This window comes from Mustela nivalis (genome assembly GCF_964662115.1).
Source record: "Mustela nivalis genome assembly, chromosome: 2".
NCBI lineage: Eukaryota > Metazoa > Chordata > Mammalia > Carnivora > Mustelidae > Mustela > Mustela nivalis.
In genome coordinates, this window is record NC_139021.1 from 27967960 (window position 1) to 27993566 (window position 25607).

Sequence of the window (25607 nt, forward strand, 5' to 3'; positions counted from 1 at the left end):
GGGTTCTGGGATCGAGCCCCACATCGAGCCTGCTTCCTCCTCTCTCTCTCACTCTCTCTGCCTGCCTCTCTGCCTACTTGCGATCTCTGTCAAATAAAAAAAAATAATAATAATAAAATCTTTTTTAAAAATGACAAAATTGGTTTTCATGGATAAAATAAAATATTTCCAAGTATGTTTCCTGATTATCTCTACCAGCTAAATAAAATTTATTATTCTACTAAAACAGGTCAGGTTCCCATAAGGTGTATTAAACTAGACACCTGTAAAGGTCTCATATTCTATTGGCTATTCAATGACTGATCCTTGTAAGAATTTTTCAATGCTTTAAGGAACTCCTTTATAGAAATATTAATCAAATAGTTTAGCTCTTAACCCACACACACAAAAATTCCCATGTGTTTTATTGTAAATTATTTTTTAAAAAACAGATCAATCATCTTGAAATATCAAAGATACCAATAAATTCTAAGACTGTAACTGTAAAGTTCCTTCATTGGTCATTTTAGAAAGAATTTTCTAAAAAGTAATACATCAATAACAAGTTGCTTGAAAATACGATGGAGGCTCATTTACCAGTTTTCATTTATATATAAATGCCATATTTGTTTTTTCTATTGTTTTATGAGAAATGAAAGTCAAGATATTTTGTCAGCTCATGCAAAGTAAATAAAACTGGTTTTTGAAATGATTAATTCTGTAAAAGAAAGAGGTTATAAGTAAAAGGATGGTTTGTCTGTCTGGGACCAGGAGGGTTCATCCTAGCCAAAACATCCCAGTATGGTGGCAGGTGGCAAAGTTTAAGTGGGCACAAGCCTTCTGCCAGCTCTGACTCTGTTCAGATGCTATCTTCCATACTGTCACTTCAGGTTGTATGGTTCATGCAAATTAATTGACCTCTTTGCTCTCATGCTTTTATTAACCTTAAAAAAAAAAAAATGGAGGGGCACCTGGGTGGCTCAGTGGGTTTAACCTCTGCCTTCAGCTCGGGTCATGATCTCAGGGTCCTGGGATCGAGCCCCGTGTCAGGCTCTCTGCTCAGCGGGGAGCCTATTTCCCCCTGCCTCTCTGCCTATTTGTGATCTCTCTGTCAAGTAAATGGATAGAATCTTAAAAAAAAAAAACAAAAAACCAAAAACAGAAATAAAAATAGTAGCTAAGCCATAGGGCTGTTATGAGAATCAAGGAAATTCACAGTGTAAAGCACTTAGAACAGCACCTACAGTCAGCACTATGTAAGCATTAGCTATTGTTATTCATAAAAAGTAAATTTTTTGCTTCACAATATCATCTCTCCCTCACCTTTATACATATGCATGTCCAGACACACATACACACACACACCCCCACCAACATGCACATCGAGAAAGCAGAAACAACATGAGCAAAGGTAAAGATACAGGCATTTTCAAAAACAATGTAATTTGATTCCATGAGAATCAAGTATAAGAGGGGGAATGACAGGAACTGGATCAAAGAAGAAATTGGGCTATAGGTAACGTATGTAAGAAGAGCTACAGTTCTCAGCAATTATTGATCTTGCTTCACTTCCCCCAAAAGACAACCCTAATTTACACCTTTATTTTAAAAATAAACAAGAGCTTTTATCAAGCACCCACTGAGTGTGTGAGTCAGAAGAAGGTAGGTGCCACAGCACATCCCATATTAAAACAGAAAATGGTTATAGTTTCTAAAACTTTAATCTATTAAAGCTCATAAAAGAACAATACCAATCCCTCCAACAGAAGGCTGATCTGAATAATGCCAGAACATAAGTACAAAATTTTCTCAATATTTAGTCTTCAGAGGAATAGAAAAATATTACATCTAATGGGAGAGAAAAGGGGCAGTCTTAAGAAGGCATGGCATTTAAAGAGACGGACAAAAGAGGGGCTGACTTAAGTGTCTGGAAACAGAATACAGCATCTTTCCATGTCTTAAGTGGAATACCACTCTCTTTCCTTTCTTCAGCAACAAAAAGCCATAAAATCTGTAATTATGCAATTTCCAATAGAAGTCTGGTTAGGATGGTTAACATAGTTCAGGTTGTTTTTCTCAAAATTCTCTTTAAGAGCCACCTTTAAATTAAATTAATAATATGACTGAAACATTCCCTAACTTCTTGATGTCAGAAGCCTACACCAGAAGTAGCCTTAGCTGGCAGGAAGCCCTGCTCTTGCTTGGGCAGGGACCACGAAGTCTATCATCACATTAAATATTTACCCACACATTTTGAAAAATTTAAGACTAAATTACTTGATGCAATTAAAAAATTCAAACAATACATAAGATACATAGATTTGTGCTGATGATATTTCCATAATTCCCAGTAAAATTGCAAATGATGATGATGCATGAATTTAAAATGTCATCTGTAAATAAATGAAAAGCAAATGTTTACCAAAAAACTCTTCAGTTTGACTTGAATGCTATAAACTTTTCAATATAAAAGATGCTAACCAGCAGATAAGGTCATTTTCTGTGCCAAACATACATTATTCAAGAGGATAGCACTAACAGACCATGGTGACCTCAAGAAAGCCAGAAAGTGCCGCCTTGCATACTGCATTCCAAATGTAGGAGCAGAGAAAAAAGTAACCTGATGTTTGATTCTAGAGAGATGTATTTTCCTTAACCTTTGGTGCTCTGCTCAATATTAAGGGTTTCATTCTCCAGCAATCTTATTTCCCCCAGCTTCTCTTGCTCAGAATTTCTTCAGATAACAAGATATAAAAGATTTTAATAGCAAAGAAGGGCAACTAGGAGACTAAGACCCAGCAGGAATTGGGGGAACGCAACATGATATAGGAGAAAAAACATGATTTTGAGAAGAACAGAACTGGGTTCCATCCCAGCTCTGCCATTTAAGGGTAGGGTGACCTTTCCAGGTAACTTGACTTAATGATAAGCATCATCATTAAAGTGACTGACAATGCCCTCTCTGAGTCTGTAGAGAAGGTTAAATGTGTTAAGATATTTGGAGCCTCTTAGTTTACCACTGCACGTACCCTAGAAAGTCAGTAATACCACTGACTTTCTTTCACTTTCTATAAAAATACAAATCTAGAAATCATAAGTATGCAAGTGATTTTTTGAAAATACAAAAATTGATCTAATTACCAAACTTTATTTTCCCTTTTTAGGTCTCATGCTTATTGATCCTCCATTTCCTTCTATAAAATTTCTTCCTTTAGGTAATTTTCTATCAGTTTCTTATCCTGTATCTCAGATCATTATTTCCCTCTCCCTATTTTGTTGTTCCTTTCTTTAAGGAATATCATTAAATATTAGATATGCTGATATTCCTGAGGGTTCCATCCTAGTTCTTTTTCTCTGTTTTATTAAATGACCTCATTTGTTTGTAAGGATTAACTTCAACTTTTATATCAATAGCTCCAAAATCTTAGCACCTGTGATTTATATTATTTGAGAATATCTAAATTGCCTTCAAGTTATATGAATCCAAACTGATCATCTTTTCTGTCAAACTTAAACCTCTGTAGCAGTCAACCAAAGCAAAACCTCAGATGTTTTATTTTTTTCTACTCCTTCACCTACAATATTCAATCCATTACCATGTTCTGTTGATTCTAGTTTCTAAATATCACTTGGTTTTCCTCTCACCATTTTCATTGCTATCACACTAGTTCTAATCCTCATTGGCCATCTCTTCTATTAGGAAATTGATCCATTCTTGTCCACATCTTTAATCATTTTCATTCATTATCCAATATGTAAGACCCTAGTCACATGGGGCTACTGAGCACTTGAAATTTCATGGCTAGTCTGAATTCAAATATGCTACACGCCTTCAGAGTCCTCTCAACTTATATCACCATATTTCTCCCCACCACACCCTGCCCCAGCATCGAACTCGGACCATTTTAGCCACACTTAGTTCAATTTCTGAGCAATCTACTCACTATTATGACCTTATACCATTTAATAATGCTGTTCTTAAAGACTGGAAATGCCTTTGTATAAGCAATTACTTACTAATTAGCAAGGTGCAGCTGAGACCTTAACTCTCTGGGAAGGCTTTTCCTTCAAACCTCCTCCCGGGAAGAACGGATTACTTTCTTATGTTCTTAGTAGTTCTTAGTACATGACTATATTTTGTAGTTATTACTTATAAGAATTGGTTTATATAGAAGTCTTATATTAGTATACCAAATGGCTCAGTTGAGAAACTATAATGTATTTCCTAAGTCCACTTTTTTGTCTCTACCTACATTCTACTCTGCAATTGTATAACTACTCTCTTTTATAATGAAAAGATAAAAACTTAGCTAGGCCCAGGGAATTTTGGCTTTGGCTGGAAAACTATAAATTCCTTGGAAGACAGAAAGATAGTTAGCTTTCATCTAACAACATAATGATATCCTCTCCCCTCTTGGAAAATTATAATCTCATTCATGGAAAATAAAACATGCATTGGAAATACTATTTAAAAATTGTAAAATCATGTTTAATCAAAATGGGAGCAGCATTTTCCACAATATGCTAAACTAGATATTGTGTTAGAAAGTCCCTCTCTTCTAAGGACAGTGGGAAATAATCCGTCAGAAATTTGCAACCTTGTTTCTGGCATGTGAAGACATATCTAAAGAGAAAATGCATGCATGAGCAAAAAGGGAACCCAAACTATCTTCAAAGGATTTATAACTGACTCAGAGTTCATGTGGTTTACAACAAAGCAGTTAATCCACCATATTTGCCTTTTAGCTTCAGACTCGAATGATGGAGACAAATGTTATTCCCAGCAGAGTGGCTGACTGAGAATTGTTCCATCAGGATATGTAGTTGTCAGTTACTTAAGGATAGATTATAGTTTCTCGCAGTCCTACAAGCTTTTAGACCCATTACCTTCTGGCCAAGTGCCAATTTTTAAAGGCTCTATTGGACAGTGGTAAAGGTATTGAGGGACTAAATCAAATTAGTCTTCTTGAAATAACTTCATACACCCTGGAACTCTAACTGGAGTAAAAGATGAACTAAGTTTCTACTGTGTGAAAGTATGTAAGTTTTGTTGAACACATGAAAATTCAGACTGTCATTTCCATTATTCTATTGATTATAAAAATTGATAACACATTTAATCAATACTTTTTATATATCAGGCATTATGTTAAGACTTTATGTGAATTATTTCACATGATTTTCCTTCATTCCCCGTGAAATACATAGGCATCAATTAGAGTTCTTGGATACAAGCAGTAAAAGTTACTTCTGCCTAATTAAGTAAAAAGAAATTTAATAAAAGACATTTGGATCCTCTCTGATTTAACTGGAGCTGAAGGAACACTAATCATGGAAACAGGGGGGAAAAATGACAGCAGGAAGTTTGACACGTCAGAAAGACAGAATCTGGACAGTTGCGAGAATGGTTCACTGAGGATGCCATTCTCCCCTAATACAGTTCAGTACATGACCTCCAATGATTCCCTTCATCCATTCACTCACTCCACTCACTCTGAGACTAAAGTCTGAGAATAGAGGTTCTGACTGGCCAAATGGTGGTCCTGCAGCCTCCCCAATGGCAGAAATAGAGTAGCAGAGGATCTGTCTCCTTCATCTTCCCATACATCATATAAGAAGCACTTTTCCATAAAAACTACACACTATGGGGGGAGGGGAGATGGGTAATATCCCCAAACCGAAAATTAAGGTGCTATTACAAAGTATATAGAAATGCAGAGAAATCAGAAATTATAAAGATTCACTATACTCTATCTTCTTTGCTGCCCAGTATTTATACTTATATCTCATTCTTTCAAAAGTGCTCCAACCTGACAAAGTAAAATTATCCCCCATAAAACTGAAAATGAATTCATTCTTTTCCTCCCAACATTAACTTTGGTTTTCCAGAATTTTTGTACTGTGACTCAAAGATAACAAAGACTCCTTAAGCATAATTAGTAAAAGCACCTGATTTTCAGTCTGTGTGTACTGCACAAATACAGGAACTTGAATTTATTGTTTTTCTTTAGTCCGCTCAGAATCACCAATGATACCACTCCAGCTGCAGTTCCCGAATTCTCCAAAGCTTTCATAATATTGTCTAGAGAAGCTATGTGTTACCAGAGAGACCTACCTTCCAAGTACATTCTATCATAGGTGATAATGTATTTGTTTTTTCCACTACAGAGAACCAAGTTGCCAGATTCTCTTCCCAAAATGCAAGTAATAGTTTTGCCACCCTATAACCCCATCTTGCTTAAATAAAGAATAAAAAAATCACCCAAATTTGCCTGAGGGTCTTTTGTCCAACATGCAATTTTTAGTGGCTCTTCTGATTCCACAAAACAATAGGAATAACAAAATTTTGGATGAGTTTTTAAAAAGATGCAGAACAGAGTTAGAAGGTTTTTAGAGGTCTTCAGAGTTAATGGAAATTGAAATTGTTGGCCTAAGAATACACAGGAACTACCGTATGTCCCCTTTGCTAGTAAGCAGGGAACTCTGTTGCAATGACTTACCTTGGTTGCAATGACTTACCACAGCTGCATAGGATGTCTCCAGAGGTATTCAGAGAGCTTAAGTGAAAATCTAGAGGACTTGTTCCATTTGTTAATATGGAACCTTGGGCTCTTCCAACACATCATGACCATTAAAGTCTCTGCTGAATTCTTCAGCTTCATAGCAACTGCTTTCTTCTTGCTTCTTGAAGTTTTGTCCTTGCACAAGTGCTAAGAACTTGGCCTTGAAGAAAAATTGTGAGAGAAATGCCAGGTTTACTTTTCTCCAACTTCTCTCTCTCTCTCTTTCTGGGTTACTAACACTTTGAATCCTGTCTGCTTTGTACTGTTAAACTGTGGCAAGTTTCAGAATTTATAACTTTTAGCTTATTTTGTCTGCGGCAGAAATAAGCAAATGTTTCAGGTGCAAAATGGAGGCAAATATGAGTCTTACGTCAAAGTTCTATCCCTTTTTCTGGAATCTTAGCTCCTTAGTTCTACGCCTTGGTTGTTCTCTGATGCTTCAATCAGTTGATTTTATATTTTGTCCAGATTTCAAAAATATTGTTTTCAGGAGGATTCATCTGTTTGAAGTTGCTCCATTATAGCCAAAAGGTGAAGACCTTCCATTGGCCAAGTTTTATTTCGTTGTCTTTGAGAAAAATTAAATAATTCAGACTTTCTAATTGGGTTACATTACGGTTGATAGAATCATCCACTGAGAGAGCAGATATAGAAAGAAGAAAAAGTTCAAAGGATGCATGTAGGGAGTGTTAACTAATAGCAAGAGCTGATATCTGGGTTCCTTTCTCTGGTAGAAAGGAAAGTCACACATGTGGAGCACATACACATACTTTCAAAGAAACATAATGATATACTTTCTTTATGTGGACACCTGATGGCACTATGGAAAACACCAGGATTTTTCACCACAAATTTCTGTATTGAACACTGTCAAGAGTTCTAAGCAGTTGTGCTGAAATAATCAAACTTGCAATCTCAAAGTATTTTCATATAATTCTTCCTAGTGTAAAATTGTAACTTCATGGTCCTTCTAGGATAACTCTTTACATGCCTTGGTTCAGTGTTGAGATTAGTTCATATTCTGAGAGAAAAAAGGTAAATGACATCTCTGACGAATTATCTATGTTATTTGTTCTTGGCAGTTTAAGTGTGATCAGTTCGATTTGGCAGAACAGACGTTCCTAAGCTCCTAGAGCTTGAAAACAAAGGTTTTTGAGCAACTTGCTGTTGCCTGATCCCTGATCCTATCTTTATTTTGCTCGTTAGATAATAAATTTTATTATCTAAAATGGTATCTTCAAAATTCAGGCTGCTTTCTCAGGTTATCTGTAGTCTTCCCAATCTAAGTACTATCTTTTGACCTAAAGTTTAATTTAAAAAAAAAGTGAGTCTGGAAAGATTTATATATTAAATTTGTCATATACTGAAGAGAGTTCACAGAGGTCTGGGGGGCAAAAATCTTTTCAAATGGATAACTGTACCAAAGGTCATAAGGTATACACAGAGCCTTTAAACTAATTAGATTGAAAAGCTTGATTCAGCAAATGCAGTTTACTTACTACAAACTACATTTGACCTCCCCAAGTTTAGAAATGATTTCCATTATTTGTGACATTAGGATGATGCCTCTATAACTTTTCATCAATGTAAAAGGGCAAACCTTCAACCCTGGAAATGATCTATTGTACATCTCTTTCCAGTCATTAGCAAATGCATAAAATTCCTGAGTGCTTAAAGTAGCATATACATACCGTTAAACTTGCTTTTGTAAAAGGGAATATTTCCCTTCCTTAATATGTGAGTGCACTTCTAGCCTTGGGGACAAATAACACCATTGTAAAAATTATAAACAAAGGGAATCAATTTGTTTTCCTATTTTACTTTTTAATTTTAAATAAAAGTCACACTGCAGATATCCTTTATGGAAACTGAAAGTTCGATTAATGCAATAGTTATCCATAAAACCAAATTATTTTTGTCAATATTGAAGCTGCTGCCTTGGTCCCTCCAGCCAACTTAGTAGTCTTTAAGTTTCAGCAAGCACCTCTAGCTCTCGTGATTAACTAAACCATTCTTTGTATATCTGTAGATGATAACTGTTTCCTAGAAAGACTCAGAATCAAATCTTATGGCACTACCTACCCCCCCACACCCCAGGAAAGCAATATACACCTTCCAAGCCCTATAATAATGTGTAGCTGGCACCACAGAGTCTGCACGCAATCCAGAAGTGAAAGACCCATGTGCTCCCCTTTTACTGATCAACTGCCCTAAAGTTGCTTTAAAAATCTCTGGACCAAGCAGAAACCTTGGAGTTGGTTTTTCGACTAGAGTCTGCCTTCTCCCCAGATGGCTGGCCTCCTGAATAAAGTTCATATTCCTTTCCAACCAAAACTTGTCTCTTGATTATTGGCTTTTTCAGTGTGACCAACCGAACTTGCATGTTTCAGTAACAATATTTCAATGGATCTAATTAATCTTAATTACATGACTAGAAGCAGATGTAAAGACAAGAGAGGTAAAATTAAGAAGAGGCAGGTAAATAGAGAAGCAATTTGTCTTAATATATATGCGGTTTAACAAAGCTATTTTATTTTTGTTCAAATTCCAACACATTCCCACATAAATCATAGAAAGGTACATCACATATTGAGAGAATACAAACCAAGTAAGGTGACCACCTGGCTCCCAATGGAGCCTACTTAAGATTGTCTCTGCCCCTTCCCCCATGATCTCTCTTTCATAAACAAACAAACAAACAAACAAAACAAAACAAAAAAAGCCATAAAAGACTCTTAACTACAGAGAACAAACTGAGGGTTGCTGGAGGGGAGGTAGGTAGGGGTTGGCCTAAATGTGTGATGGGCATTAAGAAAGACACTCGTTGGGAGGAGCACTGGGTGTTATATGTAAGTGATGAATTACTAAATTCTACTCCTGAAACCAATACTACACTATATGTTAACTAGTTTTAATTTTTTTTTAATTCTTTACTATTAAATATATAAATAAATAAAATTCAGTGGAGAAGCAATTTGACCTGATGTCACTGGAGTTGAGTCACACGCACTCAAGGGACAAGAGGGCTCTGAATCTTACTAGTATAGTCCCAAAAGAGACTTACGTCTCTGTTTTTAACTGACCCTCAATTCCATCATCTATTCCAGTAAGTATGCTATAAATTATTTACTTTGTCCAAAGTCTTATATGCAATTAACTGGAATTCAACTATCAAGCTGATAACAGGATGTTACCTCTTCTACTCACTTTCATACATGTAATACTCACTTATCGAGAGGCAGGATGGGTGTGACAAAGATAGTGATGATTTCTGGGATCTAATCTCAACTCCACAGTTTGTTTAACTATGCAACCCTGGACAAAATATAATTTCTCTGTGCCTCTGTTTTCTCATCTGTAAAATAGGAGACTAATTCCAGATACCTGACATACGTGAGCTACCATAGCTAAAGAGTTAGATTCAAAACTGCCACATAGGAAATAATGTAAGAGTGTTATCTATTACTGTTTCATAGCCATTGAGTCATAGGCACTGCAGTACTGAGAGAAAAAGAGGATTCAGAGCTGGGGGCAAATCCAAAAGCAAAAAACAAAAACAAAAACAAACAATAACAACAACAACAACAAAACAACAAAAACAAAAACAGCAGAGGAACACTAAATGTTAGGGTTCTGGGGCAGATAATGCAAAGTAAGTTCCACAGACAATTGTTTTTTATGGCTGAAGCGCTTTTGAAAAGTCATGTACTTGTTTCCTAAAATAGACCTGGTTTTAGAGAATGTAGAGTCTAAAAATCTTTTCTCATGATGTGACACTGGAAAAGATAAACATACTGTTTTATACTGAATGGGAATTAAGCCTGTGAATCACTGAAAATCAAGTGATACCATGCATGTCTTGGGCTATTTAAGTTCCTTCATTTTCTTAATTCATAAGAAATGAAGTTCCTTCATTTTCTTGCAGAAAATGAAGTAGAGACAGATATGTTTGAAAGAATTTCTACATTCATTAAGATTGTGGAATGATTAAATTATGCCAAATAAAAGGGAAAAAATTCCTTAACTAAAATATTAATAGAAGGAAAAATAGCCAGTGACCCAGGAAACATAAAGCTATTGAATGGCTCCTAGCAACATGAATGCTTTATGAAAAGAAGAATTATTTTAAAATTTAAAAAAATCACTTAATGAAACACTCATAAAATAAAAGACTTGTTGTTTTATTTTACGCTCTATGGTGAAAACTCAAGATAAAACACCTGTTAGGCATTATTAGCAAAGCATAGATTATCATTTGATGCATCAAAATAGAGTTATGTTAGCTATGTTAGATAAGCTTTCTAAAGTTAGTACAGATTAATCTTTGTAATATAAGATTAAAATAATGAAAATATATATAAAAGTAAGACTCTTATCCTCATTCAATTTAAATATATTGGAGAGACAGATGTGTACAAATGGACAATTACACTAAAGTAATAAGAGTTATAGTGTAGATAAATAGAAGGTAAAGTGGAAACATAGAGAAGAGTCCCTGAGTCCTCCTCTGGGAGTTCCAAGAGGAAGAATTTCCTCTGCTCTTCAAGGTCCTTCTAGACTAACTAAGAATCAAACTGGCAGATTAGCAAGAGGAAATCAAATTGAACTTCATACACATGGGGAATCCACACAGACATGAAATTCTAAATACAGTCAGGCAAAATGAGGTATATATATGTCATCCTGAACTATGAAGAAGGGGGTAGGGGTCTGATACTTCAAAGAAAAGGAATGTAATTTACTGGAAGATGTAAAAGACAAGTCCATCCAGAAACCATGGGATGTAAAGGGCTTTGATCAGATAGGCCTTGCTAGGTTCCTCCCCATCCACCACATCTAGTTCATAAAATAATGCAGTTCTCTATGGTAATGGCTCTCTTCCTGGAGCCTTTCTTCCTCCATCTAAACTCTTTTTAGGCAGTTGAGGGAGAGCTACAGAACATTTCTGGAAACTGCTGGGTTTTGGTTACTTTTAACTCAAAAAGGATCTTTTTTGCCAAAGTGGTCCATCTTGGGGCAGTCAGCCTTTGGCCCCTACAGGAGTCAGGGAAGTCCACAGAGAGTGACACAGGAGCTCATGTTAAGTGAAGAGCACTATGTGAAAACATGAAAGAACATTTCAACTTTAAAGAACTAAAAATAATATGGTATCTCTGAAACTTACAGCATCAAAAAGAATGCCTGAGGGGGAAAAAACTGGACAAGTAAGCAGAGACCAAATCATGAAGGAACTATGCTGTTGCTATGTCCAGGTGTCAGCATTATAGCTTACAATGAAGACATATGAAATTGAAGAATTCTGCAGTTCCATAATAGCTTGGAAATGCATCTTTATCTGTGGCAATCAGGATATAAGTCATTACCATTACATTGTGTGATATTATGTTTTATAAGAAATGCACATATATTTATTTATTCCGTTTATCAAAAGGTACAAGCAGGAGATAGAGAGAGAGAAAGAATAAACTAGTAGAAGAATATATAACTGTTTGTAATGGTTTTGTAGGACAAATGAGTTTGTTTCAATCTATTCCACAAGGCTTCTCCAAAAGTTAGGTATATTTTATTTGTACTATTGCTCTATCTGTCCTATAGTGCTAAACAAAGTCTAAGTGCTGTGACAGGTATGAACAATTTTGTTCAAAGACCAGCAGGTGGACTGTAATATTGTGATTTATAAGCAATATATGCTTGGCCATTCAGATGACCAATACATTTCATATATGTATTTGGTCTTCATCCACATTTCCTGGCTCACAGCTCCCCAAACCCTTGGAATTCCCTAAGTGATAAGAGAGATTAAAACACCTTCTGTCATACTCAGTCTCTTGTCCTTGGTTCCTGAAAATACTTCAGAGCCATAAAGGTGAAATGAGTATGTTTTTACTTATAACAAGCCACTTTCCGATGCAACTGGGTCTGTGCTAATGAAGGTGACTTTTAGGCAGCTCCAAGGGGGTTGCTTGACATGAGAATTAACCATAGATAGAGGGTTGGAACTTCCATCCCCTGATTTGCAGGGAGGGGAGAATGGCTTGAGATTGAATCAATCACCAACGAACAATGAGTTCATCAGTCATGCACAAGTAGGAGGTTTGGGGAGGTTCCAGATTGGAGAACCCAAATGATTCCATGTGCCACTATGCTGGCCTCCAGGTTCCATGAGGAAAGAAGCTTCTTTGGGACCCTGTCCTATGTAGCTCTTCATCTGCTGTTGATTTATATCCTTAAATATCCTTTGTAATGAATCTGTAACCTAGTGATTAATTTGGCTTCCTGAATTCTGTGAACTATTTTAGCAAATTAATCAAACTCAAGGGCAGGATCATGGGAAACCCTGATTTATAGCCAGTCTGTCAGAAGTACGGGTAACAACCTGAGCTTGAGATAAGTAAAGGGTGGTCTTGTCAGACTGAGTCCTTTACTAAGAATTGAGTAGACAACAGCAAGATATCCACTGCTTGTTGTTCTGGGGATGTCTCCATGGACACATTGGAATTGGGTCCAGGAACCCCAAAGACATGGGTTTTCAGTGAATGAGTAAATGTTAATTAAACTGTATTAGAAATACTAAATTAACAAAAAAAAATTATTTGAAGTTACCTACTGTGAGATATATATCTTACCATTAACTGAACTCAAAACTTCCCAATTCAATATTTTAAAAAATGATATCAGAGTAGTTACAAAACACTTAAATGCATCAGGCATTACAAAAGTGTAGAAGAAAAAAGAAAATTTAATATTCTTGAAGGATTACTTTATACCAAGTATAATCAGAAAGATTCCTACATTAGGAATAAAGAAAACTTAGCTCTAGAGCTCTTGTTATTTTTATTCTCTAACTATCTATCAACAGAATATGACTTAAAATCTAGTAATAGAAGTGCTGATTAATGCGTTCTCTATTCTTCTGATGAAACATTATGTGAGCTCATCTGAGAGAACAGTTCTAAGCAGCAGCAATAAAATTTAGGATGTCATATTCTTATTTATGTTATTAACATTGACATTTTATTAAGAGCATAAAATATCTGGATTTAAAGGTTGTAATTTGTGTATTACCATCTAGACCATCTGTTTCTATTTGTCAGTTAATTTGAATGATAGTAATAAATAAGTAAATTTTACTTTCTGTATTTCCTGGCTAATGACAAAACAATTTTCATGGTAAATTATATATATGTGTGTGTGTATATATGTGTGTGTGTGTGTGTGTGTGTGCGCACACACATACATTATTTACATACATATATTATAAAAAATTTATTCCTGATTTCACTTTAGAAGGGGACTTATTGGTGAATGAGAAATGAGATACAGAAGTTAGCTCATTGACAAGAACCTAGTCTTTTTAGCTAAATAGCTATAAATTATGTTATAGCTTTGACTACTCTAGCAGAGACCTAATAGTTGATTCAACAAAACAGAACTTTAGCGCTTTGGGTGCAAACACTCCAACATGAACGTGGTGATGATGCCAACAATCCAGTATCTTTTGTTTCTTTGATCCATCAAGGAATGTTGGTCTCATTTTCATAATTTGAAATGACTCAACTACATATAAATATTCTGGCCAGTGGAAAAGGGGAAAGCAGGAGTATGTACGCTTCTGTTTGCATCTTCTTGGCTAGCATTTAATCACACAGCCATTCTTAGACACCTGTGAGTTTAATTCTTACTACGCATAGCCACGAATCCAGTCAAAAACTGGAGATCCTTTCCTAAGGGGAGAATGGAAAATAGGAGTAACCCTGTGTCTGCCACATTCTATGTTCATTGCATTATTGTTTACAGCAGTCAAGATACAGAAGCAACCTAAGTGTCCATCAACAGATAAATGGATAAAGAAGATACAGTACACTCATGCACATGCACACACACATACACTAACACAAACACAATGGGCTATTATTATTCAGCCACAAAAAAGAATGAGATCTTGCCATTTGCAATAATATGGATGGACCTAGAGGGTATTGGGCTAAGTGAAATTAGCCAGACAAAGACAAATATCATGTGATTTCCCTTATAAGAAGGATCTAAAAACACCAAACAAATGAACAAGGAAACAACAACAAAAGACCAATAAATACAGAGAACAAACTGGTGGTTGCCAGAATGGAGGGGGATGGAGATGGGAGAAGTGGGTGAAGGATATTAGAACGTACAGTCTTCTAGTTAAAAAATGAGTAAGCCAGGTTAATAAAAGGTATAGCATAGGATATATAGACAATGAGATTATAATAGGGTCATATGGTGACAGATGGTAACCATACCTCCATTGAGTATAGCATACTGTATAGAGTTGTCAACTCGTACCTGAAACTAATTTAATGTTGTGTATCAACTATACTTCAATTTAAAAAAAGAATCCCATAAAGAAAAAAAGTGATACAGTTGCCACTAAATATTAATGTGACGTGGAAAGTCTTTCAAGTATTTTTAAATCCTTTAACAAATTTCTTTCACTCTCCAACATTTAACAGAGAAGGACAAAATGATTTTTACTAATTATACTTGAATATGTATGGATGTTATTTATAGATGAGTTTTAAAATAATCGTTTTTATTTATTTTATCTTTGAAAATTCAATTTGTTTTTGTCCATATCCCTCTGACTCTTGGGAAGATATCTCACTGGAACAGAAAATAAAAGTTTAGCAAAAGCAATAGTTAACAGAATTTTGAAAAGTACACCACATCTCATGTTAGGTAAAAAATACTTTCTGAATCTATATTTTACAAGTAAATTTAAATTAGGACCTATGATTATCATATGAAGTGTAGCCTGTACACTTTTCTACAGAGAATTCTCTGAGAATTTTAATTGAAACTTTATCCTTGTATCTTCCAAAAGTAAGGCAGATACTATTATAGAGATGCATAGCATTCCTTGTCTAAATAAAATAAGAAAAGTGCTAAATCATACCATGCACAAAATGGGTCATTAGACTTTATATGTATGACTGCAATATGAATAACATGGCTTCAATTTTTTAAATAAATTTTAAGATGTCAAGCAAGACACTTACAAAGACTGCATTATGCATTATAACATTTCACGTTTAAGAAGTGAACAAATTAGGGACGCCTGGGTGGCTCAGTTGGTTAAGCAGCTGCCTTCGGCTCAGGTCATGATCCCAGCGTCCTGGGATCGAGTCCCATGTCGGGCTCCTTGCTCAGCGGGGAGCCTGCTTCTCCCTCTGCCTGCCATTCTGTCTGCCTGTGCTTGCTCTCTCCCCCTCTCTCTCTGATAAATAAATAAAATCTTTAAAAAAAAAAAAAAAAGAAGTGAACAAATTAAGGCAATAAAGAGTATGAATTTTCTAAAATGTGAAGTGGAAAACTACTTCGAAATTCAAACCAAATCTAAGCTGTTTGACAATTATCTGGACTTTAAATTGAAAAAAAATATATATATATAATACACTTCTGCCTCATACATTGAAGAAACTGAATTCCTCCCACATTGCCACATAAGTCTGCAAAATTTGTCACTGAATGAGAAGACATAATTTGTACAAAGGTTGCAACATGCAGTGGTTGAGAGTGCAGATGCTAGAGCCATATTTACTAATTCAAATCCTGGCTGTCTTATTGGGTGTATGGCCTAGATTGACTGATTTAAACTTTCTGGGCTTCCATTTCCCTATTTTTAAAACTATGATATTACAGTCATAGAATTATTGTGGAGGTAAAATTTTTTGATATAATAAAGCATTTAGTGCCTTTAAGTGTTACCTATTATTATCATTTTAACTATTACAACCAGAGTTCTCAGCATTTTGGAGCATAAATATATACAGAACCAGACAAATCTGTGCCAACTTTCAATAAAAATCCTTCTCATACTTGGTCTTTTCCAAGAAAGTTCCAAAGAAATATCTACACTTAGGGTAAAATAAATGACATAATAAAGGTCTGATCCAAATTGACTATTTAAAGAAATCCTATGATTAATTCATTTGCAAAACATCCAATCAATAAATATTCTGAATATATTAAAATTTTCATGCAATCTGCTCTAAAGGAATGTATTAAAATCTGAATTTATGAAAATATAAGTTTGTGAGAGACTTCGTTTTCTTAAGAAAATGTTTTTTGTTTTTTAATTTTTTTTCTTTTTTTAAGTAGGCTCCACACCCAGCATGTAGCCCAACACAGGCCTTGAACTCAAAAACCATTAGATCAAGACCTGAGCTGAGATCAAGAGTCAGATGCTAAACTGACTAAGCCATCCAGGCAACTTGAAAATGTTTTTGATTAACAGAATGTACAATAACTACATAAGGGAGAGCATTTTGGTCAGTTATCTATACATAAGGTGTACTACTTATCTTAAAGTGAAGAAGTAGATAAAAGTAGGTCTAAATACTTCAATTTCTTGATTGCAATTTAGCAAGAAGGATTCAGAATATTTATGCTAAGCATTGTAAAAACTCTCTGATAGATTTTTTTTTCAGACTATAATGAAAAAGGTCCTTTAACTCCTCAACCTAGGAAAGATGTCTGGGCACTAGTTATCCTCATCTGTCTTTTAGTAATCACCATCGGGAAGTTGTTCCTAGTGTAGATAATGAGCAGAAAACTTTCTTATAGTTTCTTATAGATATAGTTTGCTTTTAACTTTTCATCTCAGCTTAACTGACAGTAAGTCACTAACTTGACCTTATAAAAATGTTATAAAAAGTGGAAGGAATTATATTTTACATAATAAACATTAGGAATCAGGAAATTAGATTTATTAGCTTTAATATTTTATTTATGTTACCTTGGTTTTATGTTAGATTGATCAATTACTTTTAAATGTTTTATTCCTAGAATATTTTCCATTGTGAAATCAACATAATCAAAACATTTTAACAATTATAAAATAGATAAAGTAAAATAAAAATTCCATGTTCAATATAATCATTTTTAGCATTTTCTTTTATTTCCCTTTATTATTTCTTTGCATATTTTGCTTAGTCATAATCGTGGTGCATGTAAAATTTTATATCCTGCTTTCTTAAGTTGGTAACATAAATTGATTAGTAGGTAGTCTTATTTTTAATTGCTATATAATATTTCTTACAAAAGACTTATTTCAATTAAATATTTCATAACTTTCTTCTCCTATATTCCCTAACTTAGTGAATGACATCCTTAATGTCTAAACCAGACACCTTGGAATCATGCCTGGTTGTTTACCTACCTCTACCCTTCAAATCAAATCAATTAGAAAAGTCTAACTAGTCTATTTTCTCACTGTAAGGTGAATATAGCCATTTTCTCTATCCATGTTGTTGCTATCTCAATTCAGGCCACTATTTTCTCTAGTATGAATTATTTTAATAGCCTCCTAACTAATCTTTCTGCTTCTGTCTTGCCTGTCTCAAATCCATTACCTATTGTACAGCCAAGGTGATTCTTCTAAATAACAAATCTGAGTAGAATGTTTCAGGCTTAAAATGTTTAACCCATTTCCCAGTACTCTTAGGGTAAAGTTCAAACTCTAATGTGTCACACAAGGCCTTCCCTAATCTGTACCCTGATAACCACTTATTCCATCATTCTATTCCTTTTACTGCAGGCTGTGGTCATAATAAAACATTTTGCAATTGTCAAAATGAGCCCTTGTTACACTGGACATGTTGCACATGTTACTACTTCTACTTGATTTACTTGCCTGCTCTCCTGTCTACTTTTTACTGCTAACAACTGATAATTCTTTAAGACTAATTTGAGATTAATTACCATGTCAAGCAAACCTTTGCTCATCCAAAGATGAATAAGAAGTTCCTTCTACGGGCTTCCACCCCCCAGCCCTGAATCCACCTTTCCAATCTCTGTTTCTATTAGACTCTAAGGAAGAATCTGTTTCATGACTTTGCCTGGGCTTCTGTTATTGCTAGCAATCTTTGGTATTCCTTGACTTGTAGATTCATCACTTCAATCTATGGCTCCATTATCATATGGTATTCTTCTTGTGTGTCTCTGTTCTCTCTTTCCCTCCATATAAAGATATCACCCATATTAGATTAAGAGCCCACACTTCTCCAATATCACTTCATCTTAACTTAAACTCATCTTAATTACATATACAAAGACCTTATCTCCAAAAACAGTCACATAGGAAGCATATGAGTTTTGGGGAAACATTATTCAATCCAGTACATTTTTTTATAATTGTTGTTACTAATTGGAGATTGTCATGAACAAAGGAAAGAATAAATAATAATGAATGGAACATTTTAAATGAAGTTGGAAGGAAGAATACCTAACACATTCGTGCAATTATTATACTGAACCAATCATTTGTCCTTCAAAAAAATTAAGAAATACCTCAACCTCACTTCATTCTTGAACAAAATTGTCCAACATTCCAAACTGGTTCCAAGTTAATGAATTTCCTTTCAAAACTCATTTCATCTTAATATCCTTTAAAAATTAACCTTATTCATTTTTTAACAGCTCTCCTGAGCTATACTGATATACAAGTAATCACACACTTAATGTATACAGTTTGATAAGTTTAGACATCTGCAAACACCCATTATGCCGTCACCACAAACAAGGAAATACACACACACACACACACACACACACACACACACACACACACACATATATATTCCCAACACTTTCCAATGTTTTGTGTCCCCTTGTTGTTTTGGGCTTTTTTTGTGTTAAGAACATTTTACAAGAGATCTATCCTCTTAATAAATCCTGAAGTGCACAATACTATATTGTTATCTAACTCCTACAACTTAACAACAACAAAACAAGTGACTGAAAATGGGCAAATAACTTGAACAGACATTTCTCCAAAGATGACATCCTAAAGACCAATAGGTTATAAAAAGATGCTCAAAATCACTCATCATCAGTGAAATGCAAATAACCACCATGAGATATTACTTCATACTACTCAGGATAGCTACTACTAGGGAAAAAAAAAAGCGTTGGTAAGAATATGGAGAAACTGGAAACTTTATACACTTTTGGTAGGAATACAAAATGTATAACCATTATTGAAGAAGTATGGAGTTTCCTCAAAAAATAAAAATAAAGCTACCATAAGATCCAGCAATCCTACTTCTGAATATATATTCAAAATAACTGAAATGAGGATCTTGAAATGAGGATCTTGAAGAAATATCTGTACTCCCATGTTCATTGTAGTATTATTCCCCAAAAGCCCACAATATGGAAATGATCCAAGTACTTACTGACAGATGAATGGATAAAGGAAATGTCACACACACACACACACACACACACACAATGGAATATTATTCAGCCACAAGAAAAGGAAATCCTGCCATTTGTGACAATATGGATGAACATGAAAGACATTATGCTAAGTAAAATAAGCCAGTCACAAGACAAATAGTGCATGATTCCAAACTCATAGAAGCAGAGAATACAACTGTGTTGCCAGGGTCTAGAAAATGGAGAACTGTTCAATGGATATAAAGTTTCAGTTATGCTAGAGTACATAATAGCAAAGCTTATTCTTTATTTCCATGTAAATGAAAGAATACACGTTGAGAATCGTATGGATTTTGACTTAACTAGTGCAAAGTAGAGACAAGTTTAGGGTTTCCAAAAAATATTTCACCTCTGATTCATTGGAAAAGTAGAATTTCCAGAGCTTTTCCTTCTTCCATTCACCTTGCAGAATAAAATATTTCCTTAAGACCATTTCCCAACTCTCACACATGCAAAAATATGAACAAATAAAAGAATGTTTACTCTTAAAGAAAAATCCAGAAAGACTGAAGAAAGGGGAGAAAAGGAAGGAAAGGAAGAAAGGGAAGCAGCAAGAAATAAGGAAAAAACCAAAGGAAGAATAAAATAAATACTAACTTTTGAATTTGCTCAATCAGAGCATATTATTGTTAAATCCCAAATACAGGTAAGTGTGCTTTGATATCCAAAACAATGGTGGCCCAAAAATAGAGGCATCAAATAAAACATTTACTTTTTCCTCATTATTATTATTAATTATTTGCTTGCACTGTTTTTTAATTGATTAAGATTTATGTTAAAAATGGTAATGTTTCCCAACCTCATATTTTCCCATTAAGAATAAGTGTGCATATAATCTGTGATATTCCTAAAATATGAACATATTTATGCAAGATGAAAGAAAATCAGAAGTGGTGGTATCCATCACAGTAATATAGAAATTTGTTTACTTTTTAAATGAATGTTTTAAAGAAACAGGATTTTAAGGGAATCTTGAAGAGTTTTAGGGAACTGCAGAATACTCTCAAAACTTAGTGGTATCAAATAATCATCAGACCAGCATTGTATCAATCAATGCAGGTTTGCAGGTGGTGGGTATTAGAGAGGGCACGGATTGCATGGAGCACCGGGTGCGATGCAAAAATAATGAATACTGTTACGCTGAAAAGAAATAAAAAATTTAAAAAATTTAATGCAGGTTTGAAAATCATGAATCTTGAGGAACTTACCAAATATAATCATGAAAAATGTTATATATCCTACATGGATATTCTCATTTAATAGGTTAGAAAACTGACTAGCTGATAGACACAGGTGAAAATATTTAAGGGTTCCTGAATGATTGATAATTGATTATATTTGTATCATCCCCACCAAATAATTCTTTATGTTCTCCTGAATATACCTCTAGGGTTGGCAGGAACTTAAGTCATTTGAGTAACAAAAGTTTAAAATATAACACAAAACAATTCCATGTGAGCATAAGCAAAATGAGTGCGCATATTATATATATAATATATATGCATATTATATACATGTAATATATAATTATATATTTAAATATATAATATATTTACTATATAAATATATAATTGATAATATATTTATTATAATTATATACAATATATTTCAATATTTATAAAATATAACCAAATGTATATAAATGTGAAAGAAAATAATCTCCACCAATAAAATTGCAATATTAATCAGTCAAAGAGATACTCAATATCTATGTCATACTCTCCTCTTTTCGAAAGTCAGTGTTGTTCACTTAGTCATTTCTGGTTCTCCAAGCAACTGTAAGCAGAGGAACTGAGTAATCAAAAATCATCATCTCAGCAACCTGATGCCTCAATGTTAACCTCTGAGTTCCTCTCCTATCTAATGTTCTTTTCTGTTAGGTTGACATGAAAATCCGTGTGTGCCCTGTGTTGACCACTGGCATACAGTATTGTCAGAATAGTTTTTTCCCTGCTTGTTTTGAGCCCCATGGCTATGTTACCCTCTGTAGATGGGTTATACTTGATATGTAGTGCCTGTATTCTATTGGGCTACACTGACTGGTTCCCATTCACATCCTTGGACCAGGAAGGTGTCTTCATTTGGCAAATACAACTCCCGGGGAATGAGCAATGTCCCTAATTCAAGCTGTGATACCAGGGCCCCTGCCAGCCTGTCTCCCATAATTCTTTCCTGCCTCTCTGCTGGACATAAATGGTTGGGTGAAAGAAAGAACCTGAACAGCAAATTGGGGTGATGTACCAAATAAACATTATGGAGGCCTAGAAACTTCCAGTACAGAATGAAGAACCTAAGCCAGCCAATCCAAGTTTATTTATATCTCAGCTAGCTTCACTATCCAAGAGCTCAGTTGGAAGTGAAATATCCAGTAATATAGGCAGAATATCATTTAGTGTAATACTTGTAGAAAGGAGATCCAAATCAGATTTAGAGAATGTGTGACCAGAGGTAGGGAGTGGGATAGGTAAATGGCCAGGTGACTTGGGAAATTAGAAGAAACAGTCAGGGTGAAGGTCTAGACCCAAGTAGAGACTTTTTCAGAAAGAATCAAGAACAAGAAACTTGGGCATAAAGTTATTCAACCTGACTTGTATTAACAAAGGGCACTTTGGCTTAAATCTCCTATGCACATTAGGAATAGATACAATACAATGTACAATACAATACAATAGCAACAATGTACAGATCTCAAGAGTGAAAAAGGTACTTTTAATATACTTCAGATATGGTTCTCCCAACTGATAATTACATTTCTGGGTTAGTATTTCTACAGTCTGATATTTCCGAGACTTCCAAGCATATAGATACCAAGGAACATTAAAGATTATATGTGCCATATGAGTGTGGAGTAGGTGAAGAGTACTGGTGAATGGAACTCTTGCCTGAAAAGGCAGAACTCAAGCTTATACTTGAAGGAAAAATAGGAAAGTGAGGTTGAGTGATTGGGCAGGGCACTCCACACGGGAGGCAAGATGATAACCAAAGCCCAAAGATAGGAGAAACTGTCCTCTAATTTCTGGGAGACATGAAGAAGACAACTTGGCCTTATAGCTATGTGAAGCTTATTTACATTTAGATAACATAACCCTGATAAATAAGCATTAATTAGTACATAATTTGGGAAATTCTAATGAAAAGGTGATGAACTAATTTTATTACATTTAACTATAACCAATCTACCATTCACCATTAAAATGCAGTAAAAAACTGAGAACTTTTAAAGTTTGTAGATAATAGGCCAAAATGCATTTGTTTTGGTTGAATTATAAAGCTCAAAACTCAATTCTTCACTTGAAGAATTTCAAGTAAATTTATTTATAAAGATAGTGTTGAAAAGTGGCAGAAGACAATAATATTCCACTAAATTGGAAAAATTAAAAAAGAAAAAATCTTACTGGTATGCTCATCCCTAGGGCATATAAAGTAGCAATAACATCATATTTGGTCCCATTGTCTCATAGCCTAAACTAAAAATAAAGTCATCATTTTTTATTTTCTCAAAAATAGAAATCTTTCTTAAGAGACTGTAATTTCAAAGTTAAACTATTCTGACTTCATAATACAGTCAAACACCTTGAGGACATAAATGACACATAACTCTCATAACCTATAAAACATATAAAATATATTGCTCTCATAAAGATAAAGGTTACAGTTAATAGGCTGCCTTTAGTAACACTCTCAAAGGTTACTATAGCAACTCTTCTATGCAAATCAGCATGGGTGGTTCCCTCACAACTCTCAGATGGTTGAAATAAGAAGAATTAAACAAATGGAAGATCACTGATTCTCAGTAGTCAGTATTATTCCTTTGCCAGATAGTCACTAAATATCTGTAATGTACCAATTTACTCCCCCATAGGGTGTGTTATGGATACTGGCATTGTTTTTCTTTCAATGATGTGAATTATATAGCAGCTTTACCAAATTAATCTCAGAAAACTTGTTAATTGTTGGTGCCAGTCATCCAGCTCCCATAGAAAAAGAGATATGACCAAACAATATGACATTAAAATTTTAACGACAAATATCAAACTCCAGAGTAGTACGATGAACATGGATTCTATAACCAGATGTATCTGGGTCTAAATCCTGCCACAAATTGCTTCATAAGTGATCCTAACACATCATTCAAAATTATCTAGACCTCAGTTTTCTACATTTTAGAATGTCAATAATAGTGTCTGCTTAGTAATTGTGAGGCTTCCATATAATTAACATAAAATACCTAGGTTGGCATATTGGTTGGAATACAGTAGGATCACTACAAAGTCTAGTGAATACTATCACTAATAGATTTTCAAGAACATGTGTCTAGAAGCATCACTGCTTTAAAGAAAGAGTGGCAAAGTTATACAAGGTTTTATCCTGGGAACATAATTTGGTGAAGAGTAAAACATTGTCTCAGCCCAGCTGAAATCATCACATATTGCTAATTGCACAGTGAAGTTCTTGCTAACACTGAGTCTGTCTAGAAATTGTGTGTCTATCTGCAAATATATAAAAATATTATATTATATTATGTGTTTATATCTGTGCAAATGCACAAATATACATATGGATATATTTATATTTGTGTATATGTATATGCCATTTATGTATGTTTGTATGTATATATGTATATAAATGTATGTATGTGTATATATGTATATGTATGGGTGTGTTTGTACACTGAACAATGTTAAAAGCCTCTTTAAGAGCTCTCCAAGGTGCTGACCCCAAATTAACCCCATCCTTTACTTGTCACTCTTCTGTTACAAGAGGCCTACTCAAGTGGTAAGGGCATCCAACACCAGCACTGCTCCTCAGAAAAACTTCAGTGTCAGCACTTATCTTCCCACAGACATAATACCAAGATGTCAGAGAAAACTACTTGATAGTTTTGGAAGCAATGCACCATGTCTTTTGCCAATAATGAACACATAAATTTTCCTATCACAATACCACAGATGAACTAGTAATCATATAAAGAGGATTTCAGTTTTGATCCTAGAATGATAGGAAGCTGAATCTGTTGTCAGAGTAATAGACTGTTACTCAAGAAACCATTGGACCCCATTCAATACGAAAGAGAAATGTCGTTCCTTTTTTCAGATTTACTTTTTATTAGTGATTAAATAGAAATGCTTTCATTCAATAAAAACTTTACTGAATCCCTAAGAATGAGTTCATCCTTAGATGTATTATCAAATGGAAATTAATCTAAATGAAGTCCATCACAAGAAGTAGATCCAGAAATAAATGCAGAAGTGTAGTCTATATCATCCTAGCCTGGAATAGCAAATTAATTCGAACAGTTTCATAAATCCGACATTACAGTCCAAAACATTGTTGTGAATGAAAATACAAATTCCAAAGGTACAAAAGACAGATGTTCTCCTTTGCATATCTTTCAGTTTAGAACATGCTTTTACAGTGTCCTGCGTAGGTCAAGACCTAACCAAATACTTGTGACTTATAGCAGTAATGATAGGATATTAGTGACCTGTGTTTTCTGACCACCTCATGTATCTTCTCTACATGATTCAACAACAGTGAAAGACAAGAATATTTTAACTGAAATTTATTTTGTTTTTTTCCTTGACATTTAGTTTTATCTGAATAAGAAATATTATTTCTAAATAGTTCTACTGTGTCTTTAAATGCTTATATCATTGTATTTAGGTGTCCAAAACTATTTGGACATCAATTTAAATGAGACATACTGAAGAAGGCTAAGGAAGATTTGCACATTGCTATTAAATCACAGGCTTGGAGGGTTTCCTTGAAGCTAGCATCATATGTTTATTCTCCATTTTCTAAAATTGT

At 34.5% G+C, this 25607-nt stretch overlaps 1 long non-coding RNA gene across 2 annotated transcripts in view; it reads right to left on the reverse strand.

Moving 5' to 3' along the window:
• Positions 1–2299: 2299 nt before the first annotated feature.
• The window catches only part of LOC309859414, a 142791-nt gene continuing 119483 nt past the window's right edge, over positions 2300–25607 (reverse strand). For both annotated transcript variants that reach the window (XR_014308676.1, XR_014308677.1), the window contains exons 2-3: positions 6499–6702; positions 2300–2372 (exon numbers count right to left, since the gene is read on the reverse strand). This is a non-coding gene — a long non-coding RNA (uncharacterized lncRNA). The remainder of the gene's footprint in view (positions 2373–6498; positions 6703–25607) is intronic.